General features: G+C 40.8%; 1 long non-coding RNA gene across 1 annotated transcript; it reads right to left on the bottom strand.

The window, feature by feature from the left end:
• Nucleotides 1-5,375: 5,375 nt before the first annotated feature.
• LOC100723050 (uncharacterized) lies at nt 5,376-12,434 on the bottom strand. The gene is made up of 5 exons (XR_002789479.2): nt 7,871-12,434; nt 7,684-7,768; nt 6,344-6,425; nt 5,983-6,019; nt 5,376-5,779 (listed from the first exon to the last, which is right to left on the bottom strand). It is a non-coding gene; the product is annotated as an uncharacterized LOC100723050 (long non-coding RNA).
• Between the last annotated feature and the right edge of the window lie 307 nt (nt 12,435-12,741).

Genomic DNA, 12,741 nt, shown 5'->3' with positions numbered 1-12,741 from the left:
GAAAAAGAAGAATTAAGAAAAGTATTTAATTAAGAATTAATGTACTTGAAAAATAATGCTCTGGACACAGTACAGAATTCTCTTTAGTGTTTTAACTTTGGGTTTTTTTGTTTTTTGGGGGCCCCAGGGATTAAGTCCAGGGTCTTTCCACTGAGCCACATTCCCAGCGCCCTTTTAAAAGTCTTATTTTTATAGCTTTTAAAAAATCATTTTATCAGTACATGAATACAGTGCAAAATGTTTGTACTTTTTGTGTAGTGTACTTGTACATAAGACATTTTAATTCCTTTTTTCATCCCCTTTCACTTTCCCTTTCCTTTTTTCTTTTTGAGACAAGAGTCTCATTGTACAGTTTAGGTTGGGTTAAAACTCACTATGTAGCTCAGGCTAGCCTTAAACTCAAGGTAATCCTCCTGCCTCAGCCTCCGGAGTGCTGGGATTACAGGGGCGTACAGCCATGCCTGGCTCCTTCTCCCCTTAAAACAGTTTTTTTTTGTTTTGTTTTGGGGAAACAGTGTTTCTTTTTGTAGTTTGGGCTGGCCTTGAACTCACTATGTGGCCTAAGCTGGCCTCAAACTCATGGCAATTCTCCTGCCTCAGCCTCCAGAGTGCTGGGATTATGGGCTTGTGCCACCATGCCTGCCAAAAAAATTGTGAGATAGTGTCTCACTAAATCAGTAGGTTGCCCAGGCAAATGTACTCTCATTAAGTTATAGCAAACTATACCCCCTAAAAGGAACAATATTCATGGTTTATACATTCAGACTATAGAATATCTCATTTGTCTCAACACTGTAGGGAAATGAATTGAGAATGTTTTAAATACATTTTTTTTCCCTCTTTTTCAGTGCTGAAGACAGAGTTCAGACCTCGCGCATGACAGGCAAGTGCTCCTTATGTTCATTTTTCAAAAAATGAGCTATAAAGCCAGGTGTATTGGTGCATACCTGTCATCTCAGCACTTGGAAGGCTGAGGTAGGAGGACTGCTGTGAGTTCGAGGTCAGTCTGGGCTACAAAGTGAGCCCAAGGCCAGTCTGAACTTCATAGAGAGACCCTGTCTCAAAAAGACTGAAAGAGGGGCTGAGGATTTAGCTCCATGGCATAAGCACCTGCCTTGCAAGTGCAAGGTCGGAAGTTTGATCCCTAGTACAAAAAAAAAAAAACAGAAAAAAAAGAGCTATGTATTTTTTACATAATTATTCATGGAAATACACAGAAAGGTCTCTCAAATTCTAGGGAAAGAATGATAAATGATACTGACTGAGCCCTGACATTATGAAGCTTATAGTCCAATAGGCTTCTTTCATATGAAGTCGAACGTGTACAGTGAGAAACAGGACTATACAGTAGGGTCAGCTTTAAGGTATGCACATATGGTTTAACAACAGTAACAATTAAATGACCACCCAAAGAGGGGTGAAGCTGTGTGAGCTCTTTCTATGCTAGAAAGGGATTTCTGTCATTTTTGGAGCAAGTTTACCAGTTAATTATATGTTTCATTATTATCCTCCCCACTAACATTTGTAGATACCACTGAAGAGCTTGCTTTTATGATTTTTGTTATGTACTTATCTATCTCAAAAGTAAAAGTTTTCTTTGGGGTTTGCTACAACCCACACAGCTGGACTTGCAGGAACCGTGTACTATTAATTTATATATATACTGTCAAACAGGTTAATAAATGTCAGTGAAATACAATCAACTCATTATACTACACTACATGCCACTTGTGATCCCTAAACCTTTGGCAGCCCTGTACTGAGAAATGAGCCCAGGCCCTTCACACTGAGCTATATCCTCAGCCCACCTCCCACTCTCTTTCTGTGAGACAGGATCTTGCTAAGCTGCCCAGCCTGGGCTCAAATTTGCAATCCTCCTGCCACAGCCTCTCAGGGTGCTGGAAGTATACATGCGCGTTGCCACACATAGCTAGTTCTCCTACTTACCCACTTTGTTATAACTGGCTTTATGGAGACTTCGGTTAACATAGTCTCATTTCAATTAATTCATTAAAAACTTCTAAACCAACTTTCAGTAAGAAATGTAAAATACTAACTTTAGAGTCTGCATGGCCATGCTTAAGGAATTATAAAGAGATGGTTCTCCATGACAGGTCATATCAATAGCTTTCTTCAAAGATGTTATGTGTTTCCTTAAATTAAATGGAACAATTTGCTTTTATAAAATGCCATTAAAAACTACTACACATACAATATGAACATGTTGGGCAACCCATTTGGGACCCTGCTTGTTTCTATTCCCCCCACCCATTTTCCCAATAAATTTTTCTATGCTTAATTTGTAAAAAAAAAAAAAAAAAAAAAAAAAAAACGAGCCAATTTTGTGTCGAGGTCTCACCGTCTCACTATATAGTCTTGACCTTTCTGTGCAATCCAAGCTGGTCTTGATCTCAAGATCCTCCTGCCTAAGCCTCCCAAGCAGCTACGATTATAGACATGCCCACCGTGTCTGGCTCCAGAGGATTTTTAATCTTCATACATGTGACCTCAGTGGCACACAAAATTCCTCTACATCTGGGGTGGAAAAGTCAAGACAGGAGGGAGCAGCTCCTGCCACCATCATGTAACCATCCTGTTTGGCCCATGCTGTGCTGAGCCTGCGGCCATCCTGCCTCCATTCTGCTTGGGGCACAGGAATACAACCCCAGATGGTGGCCAAACTCCTCACTGTCCTGTGGTGCTGGTAGCTCATGGGTAGGCAGATGGTGAAACCAAAGTCTCTCTGCACCTGGGTGTAGCTGGACAAGGGCCATGCAGGCATAAGGCTGCTGTCAGAGACCTTTTCATCTCACAGGAACCTGACCAAAGGCTGAAGCCAGACAAGGCCTGATGCTTAGAAACAACTACCACATGTGTCAGCACAGAACACAGAGGGCACAGAGGTAGGTCGTTGTGAGCTGCAGAAAGCTAGTTATGGCCCCACCTCTAGTGCTAGAGACCAAACCAAACTGGGGCCTTCCAGAGCCACACTTCCAACCGAAACTGTTATATTTTCTTGCAACTGAGTTTCTTGGATCAATCCATATAAATAAACCTCTTATTCCTTACAGTCATAGTGAAAAATTATTCATAAGCACAGTGTGTCACTTCACTTATGCATTACAAAGATGGAGAAATTGATTTAAGGTAGAGCTATTTTACAAAAAGTAAAATGGAATTAAATGATGTCAGTTTGTAGCAGCACATATAGGTAAGAAAATAAAAACGGCCATTATTATTTTTTATGAGGTAAAATTCAGTTATGTGAGGTAAAATTCATGTTATATGAATAGAAAAGTGGACTCAGTGAACAACAGCTATAATTCAGGCCAGGGATTTAGGTCAGTGGCAAGGTGCCTGCCTGGGAGGTGCAAGGTTCTGAGTTCAATCCCCAGTACCAAAAAAAAAAAAAAAAAAGCTATAATTCAGTTTTTATACATGTGCTCTTTAAATTCAATGTTTAACTTTTTGAAAACTCAAGTTGAAGATTAAGTGGATTTTATGAATGGTTTCAATAAGATTATTTTAATATTTTCAGAAAATATTAAAGACTGTACATATCTTAAAGAAACAGATTCACATTCACAGTAATACTATTCACCACTGTGCAGAACTCAGTTTAAAACAGTTAATCTTAGATTCCAAGAGTTTAATGGGAAAACAGGCATTATTAAGTTATTTCACCTAAAAGGCATACAGGAAGGTGTCATTTTACTCACGAAACACCCATAAGAACAGGGTTACACGTCTGGGTAATTAAGACAAAGTGCCTGTGTCCTGGAAAGGTAATATAACGCATACCTGAGAGTTCAGTCAGTTTTTCAGCTCTTTTACTCTTAGTTACAATTAATTATGCCAATCTCAAAACAAAACAAAAAAAGATCATTAATTTCATATGACAAATTACTTCCTCTTGATAAAATTTATGTAAAATAAATTGGGCTGGGGATTTAGCTCAGCGGCATAAGCACCTGCCTTGCAAGTGTGTGATCGTGAGTTCGATCCCTGGTACCAATAAAAAACGAAAAAGACAAAAAAAAAAAAATTGTAAAAAAATAAATTAGTATGCCTACAAAAGAAATAAGCAACACATGAGAAACTTTTCCTCATGGTATTTTGAACAAATAAATTTAGCTGAGTTTACCACCTACAATTAAACTTTTAGTTATTTTGCTTTTTGCTAAATGTATCCAAAAAGAATATATAATCTAGATCACTTAGCAAATGATACAATGTATATCCTATTTTTTAAAAAACAAATTACAGTATATTTGGTAGCAAAATAGTTATGCAAGTCGGAATTCTATCATTTATCTACATACTTGACTGATAGGATTTTGATCAAAATACTCTTCTACAAAGTACTCCAACAACTGTTTAAAGAGAACAAAAAGAAGTATTACACAAGGGCAAAAAACAACCAAACATACAATTATGCTTTGATAAACCTGTTTATCAAGGATCCCTTCTGATATTCTGTTTTCTTTTTCTTTTTGTGCTGCTAGGGATGGAACCCAGGGCTCTGCACAAGCTAGGGAAGCACCTACCATTAAGCTACAATCCCAGGCCAAATGTCATTATTAAGTTATTTCACCTAAAACACACAGGAAGACTTCGTTCCTTCAAACTCCCATAAGATATTTAAACTTACAGATTTTCAAGAAAATGTTTAGTTGCAAGAATATTAAATACTAAAAACTATATTTGAAATAGTAGGTGATAAAACAATAATGACCCAGATTTTTTTAGATTTGATTTTGCTTTATGGTATTGAAGACTGAATCCAAGGCCTTGGTATCAAGCTATATCCCATACCCTTTTTATTTATTTTGAGACAGGGTCTTGCTAAATCACTGAGTTGTCCAGGCTGGGCTCAAACTTGTAATCCTCCTGCTTCAGCCTCCAGCTGGGATTATAGGCGTTTCCCACCATGCCCAACTTGAATGAATTAGAAGTAAGCACAATGGCAAGCACCTTACAATTCCAGCGGCTTAGCAAATTGAGGCAGGGGCTGGGGATATAGTTCAGCAGCACAGCAGCTGTGTGTGGCAAGTGCAAGGTCATGAGTCCAATTCCCAGTACCAAAAAAAAAAAAAAAAAAAAAAAGTAGAAGAAGAAAGGAAAAGGGCTGGGGATTTAGCTTAGTGTGGTGCAGCAGCTGCCTGATAAATACGAGGTCCTAAATTTGATTCTCCGTACAAAAAAGAACAAAAAAACAAAAACAAAAAATTTGAGGCAGGGGGCCCTCTTATGTGGCTAGAAGTTCAATGCCAGCCAAGGTCCCAACTCAAAAAGAAAAACAAAACAAAAATAATTGAAAGAAGGAAAGACCCACTGAGGACAGGGAAGGGAGAACAGGAAGATGGGGGACGGGGCTTCATGAGTTAGGACGACTGTGGATATGTCTGTAAGCTGAGAAGACAGATTCAAGGAAGTGAACGGAGAATGAAGATTCAGTGAAGGAAAGGGACAAGTGACAAAACAAGACCCTGACTTGGGACAGAAAGGCGGAAATCAGACTTACATAGTTAGCAGGTAAGGCTTATTATTTCCTTGTACTATTTCCTTGTAGCATATCTCTTAGCTGTCACTTATATCAACTAGAAAAAAATTTCCTGCACTTTTTTCCAGAATCCACTGTCCCTCCTGCATTTGGGACACATGTAAATGACTTTAAGTGATCTTTCTGTACCTTTAATGTACATGTCAGTCTATTAGGCTTTAAATCTTGGTCCTCCATTGTCCGCAGTCCGTCTATCACCACATAAAGGTGGCGCATCTACCAAAAAGGAAGGGAATAATCTCCGGTCACATCTTTCACCAAGAAGTAAAACTGCATTCAATAGTCACGTGTTCTGAACATAGCTTTTAATATATTCTTTTAAAAAGTTTGTTGCTTTATTATTGTTCATTCTGTAAGAGCCAGAATGTTTCTGTAATCCAAACTAGTTCTGTACCAGTAAAAGAAAAAAGATAACGTACCATTCCAAGGCGAACTTGTCCATGGTGTTCAAATACTCTGTTAAAATTATACAAGCATTTTAATGGAATATTATATGTTATTCAAAAAGTCAATACAGCTTGCTAAATAATATGCATTTTTTTAGTGAAGTCAATTATTAACTTTTGGAATACACATAATTATAGAGATTGTAGATAATTCCTGAAACCCATTTCCCTACTGAGGTAAGGTATGATAGTACCAGTTCTTTCTGCCTATTCAGACAACTACCAGTCATTTTCTCTGAAACACAAAAGGAAATGAAGTTCTAAGATAGTCACAGGTGGGCCAAAAGGTTCAGGGACACAATTTCCTTTCATGACAAACTCAGGAAGAATTTACCGGCCTTTTTCTTTTTGCCTTGAAAAGAATGTCTTCTATGGTAGCTTTAAGTGAGCCAGATTCATCTTCTTTAAGAATTTCCCTGTAAGTAATAATGGTTTAAAATATAAGCTAAAAATAACCCAAAAATTAAAGAGGTGGATAGATACTTGTACATGTGTGTTCACAGTATGATTCTATGTAATTGTGAAAACTGTAAACAACCTAAATGTCCATCAGCTGCTGAACTGATAAAACAAAAATATGTCTTAACAATATAATAGAATACTATTTGGAAGTTTAAAAAAACAAGCTTGGGGGGCTGGGGATTTAGCTCAGCGGCATAAGCACCTGTCTTGCAAGCACGTGGTCGTGAGTTCGATCCCCAGTACCAGAAAAAAGAAAAAAAAAAACCAAGCTTGGTATGGTGGCACATGCCTATAATGCCAGCTACTTGGGAGGCTGATGCAGGAGGATCAGAAGTTCAAGGCCAGCCTGAGCAACCTATACGTTAACTCAAAATAAATAAATGAAAAGTGCAGTGAATATAGCTCAATGGTAAAGCATCCCCAGGTATAATCCCCAGTACTCATCCCCGTCATCTCGCAGGGAACCAATTCAGCTACTTAAGAGACTGCGGCAGAAAGACTGTGAGCTCAAGATCAGCCTGATAACACAGTAAGATCCCACCTCAAAGAAAAGGGAAAAAAAGAAACAAAGCACTAACATACTCTACAACATAGAAGAGCCTTGAAGCAGTATATTAAGTGAATGCCAGATACAACACACCACTTTTGTTTTGGTACCAGAGATCGAACTCATGACCTAGCGCTTGCCAGACAGGCACTTAGGCTGCTGAGCCAAATCCCCAGCCCAACGCACCACATATTATATGATTATGGGAAATACAAAGGGAAAATCTATAATAAACAACATAAATTAGTGGGTGTCTACAGGCAGTGAAAATGGAATTAAATGTAAGTAGCCATTAATTAAGTAGTCATTGGAGTAGTTAAAGTGTTCTTAAAACTAGTTTATAGGAGGAAAAAAGGACTGATTTATGGTGCCACATGCCTGTAATCCCAGGTCTCAGGAGGCTGAGGCAGGACTGTGAGCTCGAGATCAGCCTGGGCTACAAAGCGAGCTCAAGGTCAGCGAACTGCATAGGGAAACCCTGTCTCAAAAAGACAATGGCTTATGATAGGAAATTTTCGGGCTTATGATAGTGAATTTTCTAAAAACAATCACTGAACTACACACTGGAAGTGGGTGATTTTTAACACATATAAAGTAATTTCAATAAAGATGTAAGCAAAAAGATAATATCTACAAGAAAAAAGAGGCCTTAATGCCATACTTACCAAGTTCTCTCATAGCCTCCTTCCCATCGCTTAGTTCTTTCAGGTTCTTCATCCATATTTTAAAAAGTGTGTATTATTCAGTACTCTGTAAAAGCCATAAGACTATGAATGTTCTAAACATGTCTGTACAAAATGCATCCACTTACTTAAAAGTTAAATGGCGGGGGGCAAGCATGATGGCACATACCTGTAAACCCAGCACTCAGGAGTCTGAGACAGGAGGACTGCAGTGAGCTCAAGGCCAGCCTGAACTACAAAGACAGAGCATGTCTCAAAAACCCAAAAATGGACTGGGGATATAGCTCAGTGGCATAAGTGCCTGCCTGGCAGCTGCAAGGTCATGAGTTCAACCCCCAATACCAAAACCAACCAACCAACCAACCAAAAAAACCACTGATGGGTATGGCAATGCATACTGTATTACAAACTACTCTGGAGGATGAGGTAGAAGGCTTTCAAGCTCAAGGCCAGGGTGGGCAATTAAGCAAAACTGTCTCAAAATAAAATTCAAAAGAAGAGCTGTGGCTATAGCTCAAAAGCAATTGCCTAACATGCAAAAGGCCCTGGATTTAACCCCTCGAACCAGAAGAAGAAAAATAGGAATGTAAGTACATCTTTTTTTTTGGTCTTTTTCTTTTTTATTGGTACCAGGGATCGAACTCACAACCACACACTTGCAAGGCAGGTGCATATGCCGCTGAGCTAAATCCCCAGCCCCAAATGTAAGTACATCTTATTCTTTGTACTTTACTCAATCATTTTTGTTAGGCCCAAAGATATAGCTCAGTGGCACAGCCTTTGCTTGGGCAAGTACGAGGTCATGAGTTTTTTGTTTTGTTTTTCTGTCTTGTCTTTTTTTGAGACAGGGTCTCACTATTTGGTTCAGGCTGTCTTCGGGCTCACTTTGTAGTCCAGCCTGGTCTTGAACTTTTAACAATTCACCTCCCTCAGTCTCCTGAGTGCTAGGATTACAGGAGTGTGCCACCACACCCAGCAAGGTCATGAATTTGATCCTCAGCACCAAAAAAAGAGAAAAAACAAATTGTTATTAGTGAAAATATCCAAATATGAATATTTATGAACAAACAGGATTCCAATACAAATAAACACCCTTTTACAATTTGTGAAAGAATAAAAATGCTTTATGGACATCACAAAATAAGAACATAGATTTATGGGAGTCAATACAGGTGTTAGCTGAAATATTATCCATAAGTGACATTTACCACAATTGGTAAGTATCTGATGATTCATTACGTTCTCTCTCCACCTTTGTGCAGGTTGGAATATTTTGTTTTGAGGCAGGGTCCTATTATGTAGCCCAGGCTGACCTTAAATTCATGCTGATCCTCCTGCCTTGGCCTCCCAAGTGCTGGGATTACAGATGTGTGCCACCTCACCTGGCTGTAGGTTTGAATTTTATTATCAAGTTTTTAAGAATGAAACATCATTTATAAATAGCTAAATGCTTAAATATCATAAGTCAAAAGAATAAAAATAAATAGCCAAGTGTGGTGGTGTATACCTGTAATCCCAGGGGCTGAGGCAGGAAGATTACCACAAGTTTGAGGTCAATCTGGGCTACATAAAGAGTCCAAATTCAGCCTGAACTACATAAAAAACAAACAAAACCAAGAAACCAAACAACAAAAACACCAAAGTTGGTGATAGAAAGAACCCATGAACCATAACCAAGTAATACACATCTCTAGCACACCCAACCTCCACCCTCCTCAGTGGTGTCTCCTGGCCCAACCCAAGATGAGTCATATACCCTGTCCCTGGCATGGATAAAGATAACTTTTTAGTCAGGATGAACTGTTTTCCACACCCTACTCTGCCTTCTTAGGCCTCTACTTGCTAGATAACATGGCAATAAGGAGGAGTGCCTGACCACTGTACTCTCACTATATGAGGTTAGATTCCAGAGTTGTATTGCAGCCTAGGGGCCTTTGACTAAGGAGAAAAAACAGAAGAAAACACCTATCCCTTGGCAAAATCTTCCTTACCCTTTAAATTCCATACAATTGTAAATGGAGAATGTACTGAAACTGTTCAGTATGACAAATATATTTAGTATATTTGACACAGTCTATACTGACTAGATTTTCATTTCAAGAATGTCAACAGGAAGTTGACCAAGGACTAAGTGTGGTTTCAGAATTCAAGGATAAGTTTACAGAAATTTGCCAAAAATATGAAGTTGTTAAGGAAAATAATGTGACTGACCAATGTTTGCATGTGTGTTGAAACAGTCTCACTACATAGTTCAGGCTGGGTTTGAATTCACCATGTACTCCAGGCTGGCCTCAAACTTGTGGCAATCCTCCTGCCTCAGTCCCCCCCAGTGGTTGGACTCCAGGGGTGCACTACTACACTTGGCTTTTGGCACTGACCTATGTTGATGGCTGTCTCCAGCCCTGAGCTGGAGGAGTGGCTGATCCTAAATTGAGGGAATACATCCCCACCTGGACTCATCCTTCTTCGCCTGTGTCTCAGTAACTATGACTCTCACATATAAGGGTGTTATCCCTGCTCCTCCAGAATCTTTCCTAATTGCCCAGGAAGACTTATCAATTCACCAAGAATAAAAGATTTTCTCTAAGTGCCCGTCTGCCTACCTAAGGTAATTGTATATCAATAAGATCTTCCTCTACCTGCTCGGTAATGCTTAGCCTTGAAATAAATATATACAGAGAAAATCTGCCCAAAAAAGGTACACACATTTTAGAAAAACTTGTATCAGTGTTTTAATACTTTATCTGTGGAGGACCCTAAATGATGTCCTGTATCGCAGGACACTACACTGCTGGCCGTTAGAGAAGAAATTGAAAATGCATGAGCAGCAGTCTTAGCGACCAAGGTGACCCATGCAGCAGTTCAATATACTAATAAATGTCAGGAAACTAATAAGCACCACTTTGAGTACTTGTTGTAATTGTAGGTAACGTATTAATCTTATGATGCCTCAATAAATTAACTATCAATAAAATATTCAACCAAGTGGGGTTTTTTTTGTAGACTTGTTTTGTTTTGCTTTATTTTTCATAAAAGGTCCTGCTATGTTTCCCAAGCTGGTCTCAAACTCCTGCCATCAAATAGTTCTGCCTCAGCCTCCAAAGCAGCTGGGGCCATAGGTAGTTGGCACCAGGTGCAGCTTTTGGAACAATTTTTTTTTTTTTTTTAAAGAATCTGCCTCTTAGAGCTGCTGGCACACTTCTGTAATCCCAGCAGTCAGGAAGTTTAAGTAGGCAGATTGTTGCAAATCTGAGACCAGCCTGGGCTACAAAGTGTTTCCAAAGCTAGCTTGAATCTCACCAAGGGTTCTTTTTGTTGTTGTTTGGCCTTTTGTCTTTTTGAGACAAGGTCTCACTATGCAGTTCAGGCTAGTCTCCAGCTCCCTTTGTACCCCAGGTTGGTCTCCAACTTGCAATGATCCTCCTGCTTCAGCCTCCAGAACGCTGGGATTAAGATGTGTGCACCACCACAGCTAACTTACAACTTTTTCTCTTCCTTACATGTGTACACATATTTTTAGCAGACTCTGTAAATATAGATAAGGAACATAACCAATGTTTTACCCTCCATTTGTATCATGCTTTTATAGAAAATACTTTAAAATTAGAGGCGACCTATAAAGGCACTTGTGAAATTAAAATCCACTGATAAGTTGGAGACTACTGCTAAGGTATCACTTTTTTGTGACACCTTATAATCAGATGTTATTAGCTAAAATTCCGAACATTTTCCACTGAATTAACAAACCACACACTGTAAGAAATTAATTTCTTTCAGGAATTTGGTGATCTGCTGTAACAACCTGAAAAACTAGAAATGACAGTAAGTTTAACATTTGTGCTATTCCGCACATGGTAGCATAGTACACAGTGACTAAACACTGTCCTATTTTCAGTATTTATCCTGCACATCAAAAAAAAAAAAAAAAAGGACACGTAGTGTTCAGTTATTTTGTTGGACGAGATTGAAATGGTATCTGCAAAGCAACGTGAGCGGCACCCAGCACCGCCCTCGGGAAGGCATTCGCTGATAAAAGAGGCAAGTTAGCACTGGGCCTGCCCGCCAAGTGCGAACTCAGGGCTCCGAGGTGGGCAACTCAACCGCTGCCACAGAACCAGCCCAGAAGAGGGCTCGCACCCCGACCACCATTCCAGTCCTCGCGCTGGGCCCCAGGCGGAACCACGTCCGCGTCCGCGGCCCTGCGCGTCCTTCGCCACCTTCCGCGCTCCCTGCCACAGTACTTCCCTACTGGGCCAGCCAGGCCAAGTCGGCCGGTCCTCCGCCCGACAGCCTCCCAGGCGTCTCGCCCAACCTCCCGCCCGCCGGGCCAGGGCACACCCCAGCTGCACGTGCGGACTCACCGGCCCGACGCGAACGACTCTCCGCCGGAAGCGCCGCCCGCCTAGAAGCGCGCCGCTGAAGCTCTTCCGCAGAGCGCTGCAGCCTGGCAGAAACGTTCCGGCTGCTGCGGACAGCAGCTGCCAGAGCAGGGTGCAGGCCGGGGAGCGGCGGGGCCAGCTGAGTCGGCCGGCGGCGGTAGCCGCGCTCCGCTGGGGCCGGTTGGAGGAGACTGATTTGATTTCTAAAAGATTTCAACGAAAGAGGCTGACTGCGCCTGTTCATCTCACAGGATTTATTAAGCTCCGACTTTGCGCTTGAAACCTCTGGAGCCACTGAGGAAACAGCAATGAAATCTGACCAGAAAAACACTTTGGACTTGGAATTTCGCTTTAAGGACAGTGATCTAGAAGAGCGCACTGTGCCCACTGTGCTCTGTAAGGATGGTGCTGCCGAGAGAAATTAAGATTGGAGAAGGAAAGGGTTGCAGTTCAAAGTAAAGGTGGTCAGAGGAAGTTTTCAGGACAACAGGCGAGCCATAGTCCAGTGAAGGAAAATGTTCACCACACTCCTACCTGGGGAAAGAGCTGTGGAGGCAGAGGGGCTGGGAGTGCAAAGGCCCTGAGGCAGAATCACCTCAGTGTGGATAGGGGGACTCCAAGATGAGCATGTGGCAGCTGAGAGCAGTGCAGATGGTGAGGT

Source organism: Cavia porcellus, unplaced genomic scaffold, assembly GCF_034190915.1.
Source record: "Cavia porcellus strain 051 isolate PalLab524CR breed Dunkin Hartley unplaced genomic scaffold, mCavPor4.1 scaffold_11, whole genome shotgun sequence".
NCBI classification, from domain to species: domain Eukaryota; kingdom Metazoa; phylum Chordata; class Mammalia; order Rodentia; family Caviidae; genus Cavia; species Cavia porcellus.
This window is presented reverse-complemented; position numbering and strand designations above follow the sequence as displayed.